A 12581-nucleotide genomic window follows, 5' to 3' on the forward strand; every position below is an offset into this window, starting at 1 on the left:
GGGATCGACCCTTACTCACGTAAGGTTTATTACTTGGACGACCCAGTACACTTGCTGGTTAGTTGAACGGAGTTGTGTCCACTCGTGCCAATTTCTAAATTCCATAATTTTACAATGAATGCAAATCAAAGAATAGTGATCACAACTTCGTCCACCAATGCCACAAAGAGCTCTAAGTTGACTATCCGTCTCCAGTAGCCCATATTCAAGTGGGAAAGTAAAGAATAAGGATAGGAATTTTGCCCACTTGAACATTGTGTTGGACGGTAATGGCCTTGGGAGAGGTGTTTCTAATGAATTTGCAAGCTCCACTCCCTTGTGCTTTTCTCTGACAACTTCCACCTCTTTGCAAGCTTCGTTAATATCAACCTCTTCCTCTTGGGAGCTTTCTTCCGATTCAATTTCTTCTTCATTGTTCACCAAGGGCATGGGAGGTTGTGCTTCTTCTTCTTTAATCTCCATGTCAAGTCCAATGGGAGAGGATTCAAATGTAGATAAGAATTCGTTAATGATTGAATCCATCTCTTGATCGTCCCCTTCAAAGTCTTCAACCATGATATGCCTTGGAGGTTGTACACCCTCCTCAACATCAAATTTAAACTCCTTAGAAGGGGGCTCTATCACTTGAGTTTCCCATGGAGATTTCGCATCTCCTAAGTCTTCAACCACTTCTTCCTCTTCAATGGCAGGTGTAGCTTCTTCCAATTGTTCCAATACAAAATTGTGCTTCTCACTGTCCACCGGAGTTTCTAACTTCTCCTTCATGCCACATTCTTCAGTAGATTCTCCACATGAAACCATGGGGGTTTCTTGAATATCCGAACGTCGGGAAGGTAATCGATTTATCGCTTGATCCAGTTGGTGAAGGGTTGCATGAAATTTTTCCACTGTTTCCTTTAGACGATCCCTTGATTCTTGTTGCGCTCGGCTATCATAAGTAGGATCATAGTGCTCTTGGATTGATGGATATGGAGATGGTGTATATTGAGGTGGTAGTTCTTGGGAGTAATTGGGGTGGAATTGGGGTGGTTCTATATATGGTTCATACAGTTCATAGGGTGGTTGGTATGGTGGATATGGGTTAGGATCATATGGAGGTGAATGGTTGTAGGGGCCTTGTGAGTATGGTGGTCCAAGATTATGTTGACGAGGGTGTTCATAGGCATATGGTGGTGGTTGTTGATAATCAAAAGAGCGCTCACCATAGCCATTGTCTTGATATGCATCACATAATGGTTGTTGATAGTCCATTGGAGGTGGTTGTTGCCATGAGGGTTGATCAAATCCTTGTAGCTGCTCCCATCTTTGATTGTTCCAACCTTGATGCATGTTCTCATTGTAATCTCCTCTTCCTACAACATAGTTGTAACCAGACTCATTGCCAAAGGGGTGAGAGTTCATAGTAGTAGGAGAAAATAGAAACAAAAACTAACAAAAAGAAAATATTTTGAAAAAGATATTATTTTTGAAAAAAGATAAGATAAGATTTTGAAAAAGGATAAGATAAGATTTTGAAAAAGATATGATTTTTTTTTTAATTTTGAATTTTGAAATTTAAAACTAAGATAAGATAAGATGAAAAAATTTTTAAAAACATTTACAATAACCAATAATAAGGCACACGTTTGCAATTCCCCAGCAACGATGCCATTTTGACGATCGGATTTTCTATCGGTAAAGAAATTCACAAATAAGTTCGCGTTGTAAGTATAGCTTCTAAACCAACAGAGAATCCTTTTGTACAAACGTTTGGTTGTCACAAGTAACAAACCCCTGATAAAATTGATAACCGAAGTATTTAAACCTCGGGTCGTCTTCTCAAGGAATTGCAGGGAAGTGTTCTTATTATTGGTTATGCAAAGGTATATTTTGGGATTTTCAAAAGGGTTGAACAACTAATTTTATTGACAATAAAAATAAATTAATAATTAATAAAACTCTTGGCAAGGTATGAGAATTTGAAATCCCATCCTAGTTATCCTTATCAGGTGTGATGAGTATTGTCCATTGCTCTCACTTAGTTAACCCTTACTAAATAAAGGAAAGTCAAGTGGATCAATTAATTTGATTCCTCAAGTCCTAGTCAACTCTTAAGGAAAGACTAGCTTTAGAGGGATCCAAATCAACCATAAAACTTCAAATATTAATCAACTGCTGAGTTTGATAACTCAAGTGTCACCAATTACTCAACCAAAGCCAAAAGGGAAAAATCCAAATTATTTATATAATAAATAAAAGAAAGCAATCATATGTCTGAAATACCTCAAATTATATTAAATAAAGAAATCAATTTTAACATTGAGTTCATAAGCCAAATTGAAAAGATAAATAATAATTAAAGTAATAGAATAAATAAAAGTAGAAAATAAATTAAAGGAACATTGAACCTGTGATGAAGAAGAAATAATCCTAAATCCTAAAACTAAGAGAAATCATAATTCCTAAAACCTGAGAGAGATGAGAGAACCTCTCTCTCTCTCTCTAAAAACTACATTTAAATTATGAAAAGTGAATTATGAATCATCCCCCATTCATTCCCCCACTTTGCAGCCTTTAATCTGTGTTTTCTAGGCTTGAAACTGGGCCGGAAATAGCCCAGAAATCGCTGAGAGCGAAATCTGCCACGTTGATTTTCGTCATTGCGACGTGTCTGCGTGAAGCACGCGTTCGCATCCCCTAGCTATACGTCCACTATGACAAATTATATATTAAATTTAAGCCCCGGATGTTAGCTTTTCAACGCAACTAGAACCACTTCATTTGGATCTCTGTAGCTCAAGTTATGACTGTTTGAGTGTGAAGAGGTCAGGCTGACAGCTTTGGCGATTCCTTCAATTTATTGTATTCCTTCCACTTTTGCATGCTTCCTTTCCATCCTCTAAATCATTCTTATTCATGCAAGTTTGTAAACCTTTTTGATAGTTCAATACAATTGTGGGTTGGATTTGATTCCTATTGCTCTAAGCCCTTGTACTAGCATATGCTACCTTAGGAGTTGATTTGTTTTGGCCAAGCATTTGCATTCATATAGATAGTTGCATTTAAATAGGTTGTATTTAGTTTAGTTCCATTGAATAAATGCCACACCCTTTACTTCATTCTTGGTTTAGCATGAGGACATGCTAAGGTTTAAGTATGGGGAGTTGATAAACCCCATTTGTAGGGTTTATCTTGTGTTGAATTTAGAGCATTTTGATAACCTTTCCTCACATTTATTCAATAAAATAGCATGATTTTGTGATTGTCTCCTCATTTGTTCTTAGATGTGAAAACATGCTTTTTAGGCCTTTGACTTGATGATTTTAATCTCTCTTTGATTCCACAAGATGCCTTAATGTGTTTGTTAGTGATTTCAAATTGAAAGGGCTAGGAATGGATCAAAGGAGTGAAGAGAAAGCATACAAGTGGAGAAATCATGAAAAGTCAAAGATTTGGAAAATGTCCATGGACGCGTGCGCGTACTGTGCACCTCCGCATGGATTGCGAAATGCTCCATGGATCTAGGCTTAATTCATGCTTTGATTTACTTCTTCTTTATCAATTCTTGCTCCTGTACTCTTCCTCTATCTAGTTTTGTGCTTTAATTCTTGTAATTATCTACTTTGTTGTGGATCTACTTTTGTCTCTCTTATTTTCTTTTAATACAATTTGAGGTAATTCATGTCAAATGTGATTTCCTTGATTGTTGTTGTTAATTCCTTGCATTCAATTGTTGTTAGAATTCATTCCTGTTGTTGAATTTATATGCTTTTCTTTTGTGCCTTCCAAGTGTTTGATGAAATGCTTGGAAGGATTTTAGAGTAGAATTTTATGTTCTTGGCTTGGGAAGGTAACTTAAGAATTCTTGAGTTACTAATGTCCAAGTGATTGATGATTGATAGCCATTAACTCTAGTTCTCACTAATTTAATTAGTGGAAAGCTAGGACTTATGGATTAATGATTGATATAGCTCACTTGACTTTCCTTTACCACTAGTAGGGAATGATTTAGTGGGATTGATCCTTGCAATTATCATGTTGTGGTTAGTAATAAGGATAGAGATCCTTGATCACCACCCCTTTCCAAGATCGCTTTGTCATTAGAATTTCATGTCATTTACTTTCCTTGTTTCTCACCTCAAAACCCCAAAATATACAAACTCATAACCAATAACAAGAACACTACCCTGCAATTCCTTTGAGAGACGACCCGAGGTTTAAATACTTCGGTTTATAGATTTTAGGGGTTTGTACTTGTGACAAACAAATTTTTGTATGAAAAAATTATTGTTGGTTTGGAAACTATACTTTACAACGAGATTTCATTAGTGAAATTCTAAACCGTCAAAAATTTGTTCATCAGGCACCACTTACATTGGGCTCACCATGGACTGTCTGAGATAAGATATATGATTCCAGCCTCCCAAAGCTTTGTGACTTACTTCTGGACCACCTCTTTCATGGCAGGGTGATGAGCAGATATTTTATATACTTTTTCACATCATTTTCATATAGTTTTTATTTAGTTTTTATTAAGTTTTTATAGGTTTTAGTGTTAAATTCACATTTTTGGATTATACTATGAGTTTTTGTGTTTTTGTGTTTTTTGTACAATTTCAGGTATTTTTCTGGCAAAAATTGAGAAGCTGGAGCAGAAGTCTGATTCAGAGACAGAGAAAGCACGTAGATGTTGTCCAGATCTGACCTCCTTGCATTCAGAAGAGCTTCTCTTGATCTACAGAAGTCTAAATGGAGCGCTCTTAACGGCTTTGGAAAGATGACTTCTAGAGCTTTCGAGCAATATATAATAGTTTATTCTTTGCTTCGGATTAGAAGGCCCAAAACTGGCGTCCAACGCTAGCTTCCTGCGCCCTAGCTGGCGTTCCATGCCCAAGAGACCTCATAGCAAGTGGATCTCATCAAAGCTCAGCCCAAACACTCACTAAGTGGGCCCCAAAAGTGTACTTTAGCACTAAATAGACTGTTTTATCCTTACTAGTCATTTATTTAGTATTTAAGGGATTCTATTTATGTAATTCGGATCTTCTTCAAACCTTTTATAGATTATTCACGTTTTATATTTTATTTTTACTTCAGAATGAGTTTCTAAACCTCCTAGGTTGAAGGGAGGAGCCCTGCTGAGTCCTATGAATCAACAAAAGTATTATTGTTTCTTCTTCGATCCTTGTTTGATTAATTCTAAGATGTATATTCGTACTTCATTGGGGTGAATGGGATGATCTAACAAATTAGCTCTCTTCATCGCATTAAGACGAACGCGCCTGATGAGCGGATAATTTATACGCTTTTTGTGATTATTTTTAGGTAGTTTTTAGTATGTTTTAGTTACTTTTTATTATATTTTTAGTTTTTATGCAAAAATCACATTTCTGGACTTAACTATGAGTGTGTGTGTGTGTTTTTCTGTAATTTCAGGCATTTTTTTGCTGATGTTGAGGGACCTGAGCAAAAATCTGATTCAGAGGCTGAGAAAGGACTGCAGATGCTATTGGATTCTGACCTCCCTACACTCAAACGTGTTTTTTTGGAGCTACAGAAGTATAAATAGCGCGTTCCCAATTGGGCTGGAAAGCTAACATCTTGGGCTTTCCAGTAATGTATAATAGTCTATACTTTTCCCGAGATTTGATGGCCCAAAATGGCGTTCAACGCCAGCCAGAGACCCTTTTTCTGGCGTAAAACGCCGGAACTAGCACCAGAACTGGAGTTAAATGCCCAAACTGGCATCCAAGCTGGCGTTTAACTCTAGAAAAGGCCTATGAACGTGTAAAGCTCAAAGCTCATTCCAAGCACACACCCAGTGGGCCCCGAAGGTGGATTTCTGCACTATCTGCACTTTGTTACTTATTTTCTGTAATCCTTAGTAACTAGTTTAGTATAAATAGAACTTTTTACTATTGTATTCGGATCTTATGCCATTTTTCACATTTGGGAGGCTGGCCATTCAGCCATGCCTAGACATTTTTCTCTTATGTATTTTCCAACAGTGGAGTTTCTACACCTCAAAGATTAAGGTGCGGAGCTCTGCTGTTCTTCATGAATTAATGCAAGTACTATTGTTTCTCTTTCAATTCATGCTTACTTCTTCTCCAAGATATACTCTCGTACTTAATTTAGTTAAGTCAGAATGAAGGGGTGACCCGTGACAATCACCCACTATCTTTGTTACTCGCGTAGCCAAGATCTGCGTGCTTGACAACCACAAGCGGTCTACATGATGTTCAACGTAGTCATTGGACGACAGCCAGGGTAGAGACTAGAACCGATTGGCAGCATTCCCGAGATCCGAAAAGTCTAAACCTTGTCTGTGGTATTTCGAGTAGGATCTGGGACGGGATGATTATGATGAGCCTCAAACTCGCGAATGTTGGGTGCAGTGACAGTGTGCAAAAGGATAAAGAGATCCTATTCTGACACAAGTGAGAACCGACAGATGATTAGCCTTGCGGTAGCTCTGCCTGGTATATTTCATCTGAGACGAGAGATCCGACAGTTAATTAGCCATACAGAAACCGTACCTGGACCATTTTCACTGAGAAGAGAGATTGTAGCCATTGACAACAGTGATCCACCAACAAACAGCTTGCCATGGAAGGGAGCACGCAAGATTGCATGAAGACAATAGGAAAGCAGAGGTTCAGAAGCAACAAGGTATCTCCAAACGCTTATCTGAAATTCCCACCAATGAATTACATAAGTATCTTTATTTTAATTTACGTTTTATTTATCATTCAATTATCAAAACTCATAACTAATTGAATCTGGCTGACTAAGATTTATAGGATGACCATAGCTTGCTTTAAGCCGGAAATCTCCGTGGGATCGACCCTTATTCGCGTAAGGTTTTATTACTTGGACGACACAGTGCACTTGCTGGTTAGTTGCACCGGAGTTGTGAAAAGTGTGATCACAATTCCGTCCACCAAGTTTTTGGCGGCGTTGCAGGGGATTGGTCGAGTTTGGACAACTGACGGTTCATCTTGTTGCTTAGATTAAGTAACCTACTTTCTTGTTTCAACCTTTATTTTCTTTTCAAAAAGTTTTTTTAAAAAAAATTAAGAAAAAAATTTTTTTTAATAAAATCATAAAACCAAAAAAATTGTGTTTCTTGTTTGAGTCTAGTGTCAAATTTTAAGTTTGGTGTCAACTGCATGTTTTTAATTTTTCTTAGATTTTCGAAAATTCATGCATTGTGTTCTTCTTTGATCTTCAAGTTGTTCTTGATGATTTTCCTTGTTTAATCTTTAATTTTTCCTGTTTTGTGTCTTTTCTTATTTTTCTTGTGCATTTTCGAATTGTTAGTGCCCCTAATACAAAAGTTCTTAAGTTTGGTGTCTTGCATGTCTTTCTTTTCTTAAAAATTTTCAAAAATATGTTCTTGATGTTCATCATGATCTTCAAAGTGTTCTTGGTGTTTATCTTGATATTCAAGTATTCTTGCATGCATTATTTGTTTTAATCTTAAATTTCTATGTTTTGTTTCGTTTTGTTATTTTTCTTTCTCCTCATTAAAAATTCAAAAGTAAAAAAAATATCTTTTCCTTATTCTTCTAATAATTTTCGAAATTTTGAGTTGACTTGGTCAAAATTTTTAAAATTTAGTTGTTTCTTGTTAGTTAAGTCAAAATTTGAATTTAAAAATTTTATCTTTTCAAATCTTTTTCAAAATCAATTCTTTTTCATTTTTTTATGATTTTTGAATTTCATTCTTAAAATTTTTCAAAATCTTTTTCATTTTTCTTTTAATGTTTTCGAAAATTTTAAAACTAATTTTTCAAAAATCTTTTTCTTACTTTTATTTCATATTTTTAAAAATCCTTGCTAACAATTAATGTTTTGATTCAAAAATTTCAAGTTTGAAACTTTCTTGTTAAGAAAGGTTCAATCTTTAAATTCTAGAATCATATTTTTTAGTTTCTTGTTAGTCAAGTCATCAACTTTAATTTTAAAAATAAAATCTTTTTAATTTCTTTTACAAAATAAATTTCAATAATATCTTTTTAAAATTTTAATTTCAAAATCTTTTTCTAACTTCTTATCTTTTCAAAATTTATTTTGAAATTTTTTTTAACTAACTACTTGACTTGTTTGTTTTAATTTTAAAAAAGTTTACTATTTCTTATCTTTTTTAAAACCACCTAACTACTTTTCCACATCTAATTTTTGAAAATCACTAACCACTTTTTCAAAAATCTTTTTAATTAACTAATTGTTTTAGTTTTTAATTTTCTTATATTTCTTTTTCAAATTTTCGAAACTAACTTAATTAATTAAATAAAAATAAAAATATTTTTCTTTTCCCTCTTCTTAAAATTCGAATACTCTCTCTCTCATCTCTTTCTTATTTTATTTATTTACTAACATTTCTCTTCTACTCATCTAATAATTCGAACCCTCTCCCTCTCTCTGTGTTCGAATTCTTCTTATTCTCTCTCTACCTCATTCTTCTATTCTTCTTTTCCTCTGACACATAAAGGAATCTCTATAGTGTGACATAGAGGATTCCTCTTCTCTCTTTGTTCTCTTCTTTTTCATATGAGCAGGAATAGGGATAAAGATATTCTTATTGAAGCTGATCCTAAACCTGAAAGGACTCTGAAGAGGAGGCTAAGAGAAGCTAAAGCGCAAGACTCTGGAAAGGAACTTACAGCAAATTTCAAAAAAGAGGCAGACATGGCAGCCAAACCTGAGAACACTGGTAGAGATGCAAGGAAGATGCTTGGTGACTTTACTGCATCAACTTCCAACTTCTACGGAAGAATCATCTCAATTCCTGCAATTGGAGCAAACAACTTTGAGCTTAAGCCTCAATTAGTTTCTCTAATGCAACAGAATTGCAAGTTTCATGGACTTCCATTCGAAGATCCTCATCAGTTCTTAGCTGAATTCTTGCAAATCTGTGACACTGTTAAGACCAATGGGGTGGATCCCGAGGTCTACAGACTTATGCTTTTCCCCTTTGCTGTAAGAGACAGAGCTAGGATATGGTTGGACTCAGAACCTAAGGAAAGCTTGAACTCTTGGAAAAAGTTGGTCAATGCTTTCTTGGCCAAATTCTTTCCACCTCAAAAGATGAGCAAGTTTAGAGTGGAAGTCAAAACCTTCAGATAGAAGGAAGGTGAATCCCTCTATGAAGCTTGGGAAAGATACAAGCAATTGATCAGAAGGTGTCCTTCTGACATGCTTTCAAAATGGAGCATCTTAGTGATGCCAGGGCATCTTGGTCAGTTTCACTGACCTTTTTTTACTATTTTAGGGTAGTTTCATGCATTTTCTTAATAAATAAGCAAGTTTTGGGTAAAAATACACTTACATCTTGATTCAAGCAAACATGGTGAACTTTACATGATTTCATGAGAATTATGCAGGAATTGAATGATAAAATGGATGATGCATGATCTCATGACTTGGAATAGAGCTTTGATGCACCCTGTTTGTTTGATTTCAGGACAAAGGAAGCAAAGAAGAGCCACGTTAGCCGCCACGTTAGCCTAACTAACGTAACCACTAATGTGGAATGGGAGCAAGCTTGCGGCGTTAGTGGAAAAGTTATCATCAATAACACCTTCGAAAGCCATCATAACCCACGTTAGTTGCCACGTTAGTTACATTAACGTGGAAACTAACGTGGAAGAAAAGGGAAGCTCCAACGTTAGTGGTAAAAGTAAACACCACTAACGTTCCAAAAGGCCACACATAGCCACGTTAAGAGTCACATTAATCCAATTAACGTGAACTCTAACTTGGAGTAAAGAAGAGATCGCCAACGTTAATGACACTCACTTTTGTCACTAACGCTGGATCAGGCCAAGATTGCCTACGTTAGTGGTCACGTTAAGACCACTAACGTGAATGCTAACATGGAGCAAGGGATGATAGGCCAACTTTAATGACACTCACCTTTGTCATTAATGTTGGAGATGGCAAGCACACCCACGTTAGTGGTCATGTTAATGCCATTAACGTGAAGCACTAACGTGGGAAGAAGGGGCATTTTGAAGCGTTAGTGACAAAAGTAAGTGACACTAACGCTTTCGAACTTTGGAATGCCCACGTTAAGGACAACGTTAGTTACACTAAAGTGGTTCATTAACGTGGGAAAGAGGGACAAGGAGCAGCGTTATTGGTAAAAGTGAGTGCCAATAACATTTGCGAAGGGCCAAGAGGCGACGTTAGTGGTCACGTTAGTACCACTAACGTTGAAGTTAACGTGGATCAATTGGTTTGGAATGTTAGTGACAAAGTTATCGTCACTAATGCTTTCGAACCCAAGTTTACACCTAACGTTAATGCCACTAACGTCCTAACTAACGTCCTACCATGCCTGACTCACATTCTTTCTGCAAGCAAAGCTGAGCCCACTAAAGACTGTAACTCCTTCAATGAAAGATCAAGGGCCCATATCCAAGACTTGAAGAGCTAACTAGAAGATCAGAAGAGTAGTATATATAGGAAGTAGTTTTGAACTAGAAGGAGGCTTGGCATTATTGGGAATTACATTCTGTATATTTACTTTTCCTGCAAATCCTAGTTTACTTTCAGAATGCACTCTTCTCTATCATCTTCCATTTTCAGAGCTATGAACAACTAAACCCCTTTTCATTGGGTTAGGGAGCTCTATTGTAATTTTTAAATCAATTGGTTAGTTGTCTTGGAAAAGAAACTCTCCATAAATGGATCTCCTCTGAGCCTTGGAAAAGGGATGAGGAGATCATGCTAGAATTGCTTTCTCATGTTGGACCAAGTTGGGATTTGGATGGATATAGTGACATGTAATCCTACCAACACTTTGATTTAGAAATACATGTGGTATAATCAGTGACCATACTTCATCTCTTCTCATGAGCAATTAAATCAAAAAATTGGGCAATTGTTCAACCTTAGAGAGATCGGGTTGCCAAGGAATTGGGATCCAATCACTTAAGATTGCCCAGGAGACCAATGAATGCATTGATTGAGGAAGAGATGAGAATGAACTTGATCTGGAGAATGCAATATCTCCTAAGCCCAATGAATCCCCCATTTCTGATCTTACCCATTCTCTTTACCTTCTGCCATTTACTTTTATGTTCATCTCCCCAAATCCCTATTTAAGATTCTGCAATTTACTTTCTGCAATTTACTTTCCACCATTTATTTCCATCATTTACATTTTCTGTCATTTGCTTTCCCGCCATTTAATTTTCTATAATTACCAACTCAATTTCTGCTTAGCTCAACTAGAACATTCCTCCAATTAAAGTTGCTTGACCAATCAATCCCTATGGGATTTGACCTCACTCTATTTTGAGTTTTTACTTGATGACAATTTGGTATACTTGCCGAAGGGAAATTTGTTGAGAGACAAGTTTTTGTGCATCAAGTTTATGGCACCTTTGCCGGGGATTGATTTTGTATCGACAATGATTAAGTTGAAGGATAACTAGATTGAGTAATTTTGTTTGTTTTGATTATTTCATTTTAGTCATTTACTTCCAGTTTAGCTATTTTGTTTCCGTTTTCTTTCTTCTTCATCTGTTTTCCTGGCTATCTACCATTTAGTTCACTAACCCACTAACTGTTTGATACATTGCACCACTCACACTAACAGCCATTCTAACAAGAGTAATTTCTTCATTTATTTTCTTTCTTGCTTTTTGCTCTGTTGGTTGTATAACAGGTAGAAGAAGTGGAGCTTCAACTTTCTTTGATTCTGAACCTGAGAGGACCTTCCTTAGATTAAGGAGTGAAGCAAGAGGGAAGAGAGTCGTTGGTGCTGAGGAAGAGGACGAGTATTTTGAAACAGACATGGAGGAGAATATAGAGAACCACCAGGAAGAAGAAGCTCACAACTATGCCAGAGAAGGCCCAGTGAATCATGTTGGGCAAGAGAGAAGAGTTCTAGGCTCTTACATCAACCCAAACCCAGGAAATTATGGAAGTAGCATTCAAAAGCCAGCCATACATGCCACTAACTATGAACTAAGGCCCAGCTCATCACCCTCGTTCAGAACAAGTGCATATTCAGAGGTAGCGCCCAAGAAGACCCCAATCAACATCTAACCACCTTCCTAAGGATATGCGATACTGTGAAGTCTAATGGTGTTCATCCTAACACTTATAGACTGCTTTTGTTCCCCTTTTCACTTAGGGATAAAGCATCTAAATGGCTGAAATCTTTCCCGAAGGAGAGTTTAACAACGTGGAAAGATGTGGTGAACAAATTCTTGGCGAGATTCTACCCTCCTCAAAGAATCAACAGGTTGAGAGCTAAGGTACAAACCTTCAGGCAACAAGATGGTGAAACTCTCTATGAGGCATGAGAGAGGTTAAAGGACTTAACAAGAAGGTGCCCACCATACATGTTCAATGAATGGGTGCAACTATACATTTTCTATGAGGGTCTTTCTTATGAATCAAAGAAGGCAGTAGACCACTCATCCGGGGATCTCTAAACAAGAAAAAGACCATTGAAGAAGCCATAGATGTTATCGAGACTGTAGCTGAGAATGACTTCTTCTATGCTTCTAAAAGGAACAACACTCGAGGAGTGATGGAGCTAAACTATATGGATGCACTGTTGGCTCAAAACAAGATGATCA

The 12581-nt window shown here is 36.6% G+C and overlaps 1 non-coding gene across 1 annotated transcript; it reads right to left on the reverse strand.

Annotated features, from left to right (window-relative positions):
- Positions 1–12239: 12239 nt before the first annotated feature.
- LOC127743131 (small nucleolar RNA R71) lies at positions 12240–12343 on the reverse strand. The gene has a single exon (XR_008004442.1). It is a non-coding gene; the product is annotated as a small nucleolar RNA R71 (small nucleolar RNA).
- Positions 12344–12581: the final 238 nt, after the last annotated feature.

The sequence above is a fragment of the Arachis duranensis genome, chromosome 1 (genome assembly GCF_000817695.3).
Source record: "Arachis duranensis cultivar V14167 chromosome 1, aradu.V14167.gnm2.J7QH, whole genome shotgun sequence".
Taxonomy (NCBI): domain Eukaryota; kingdom Viridiplantae; phylum Streptophyta; class Magnoliopsida; order Fabales; family Fabaceae; genus Arachis; species Arachis duranensis.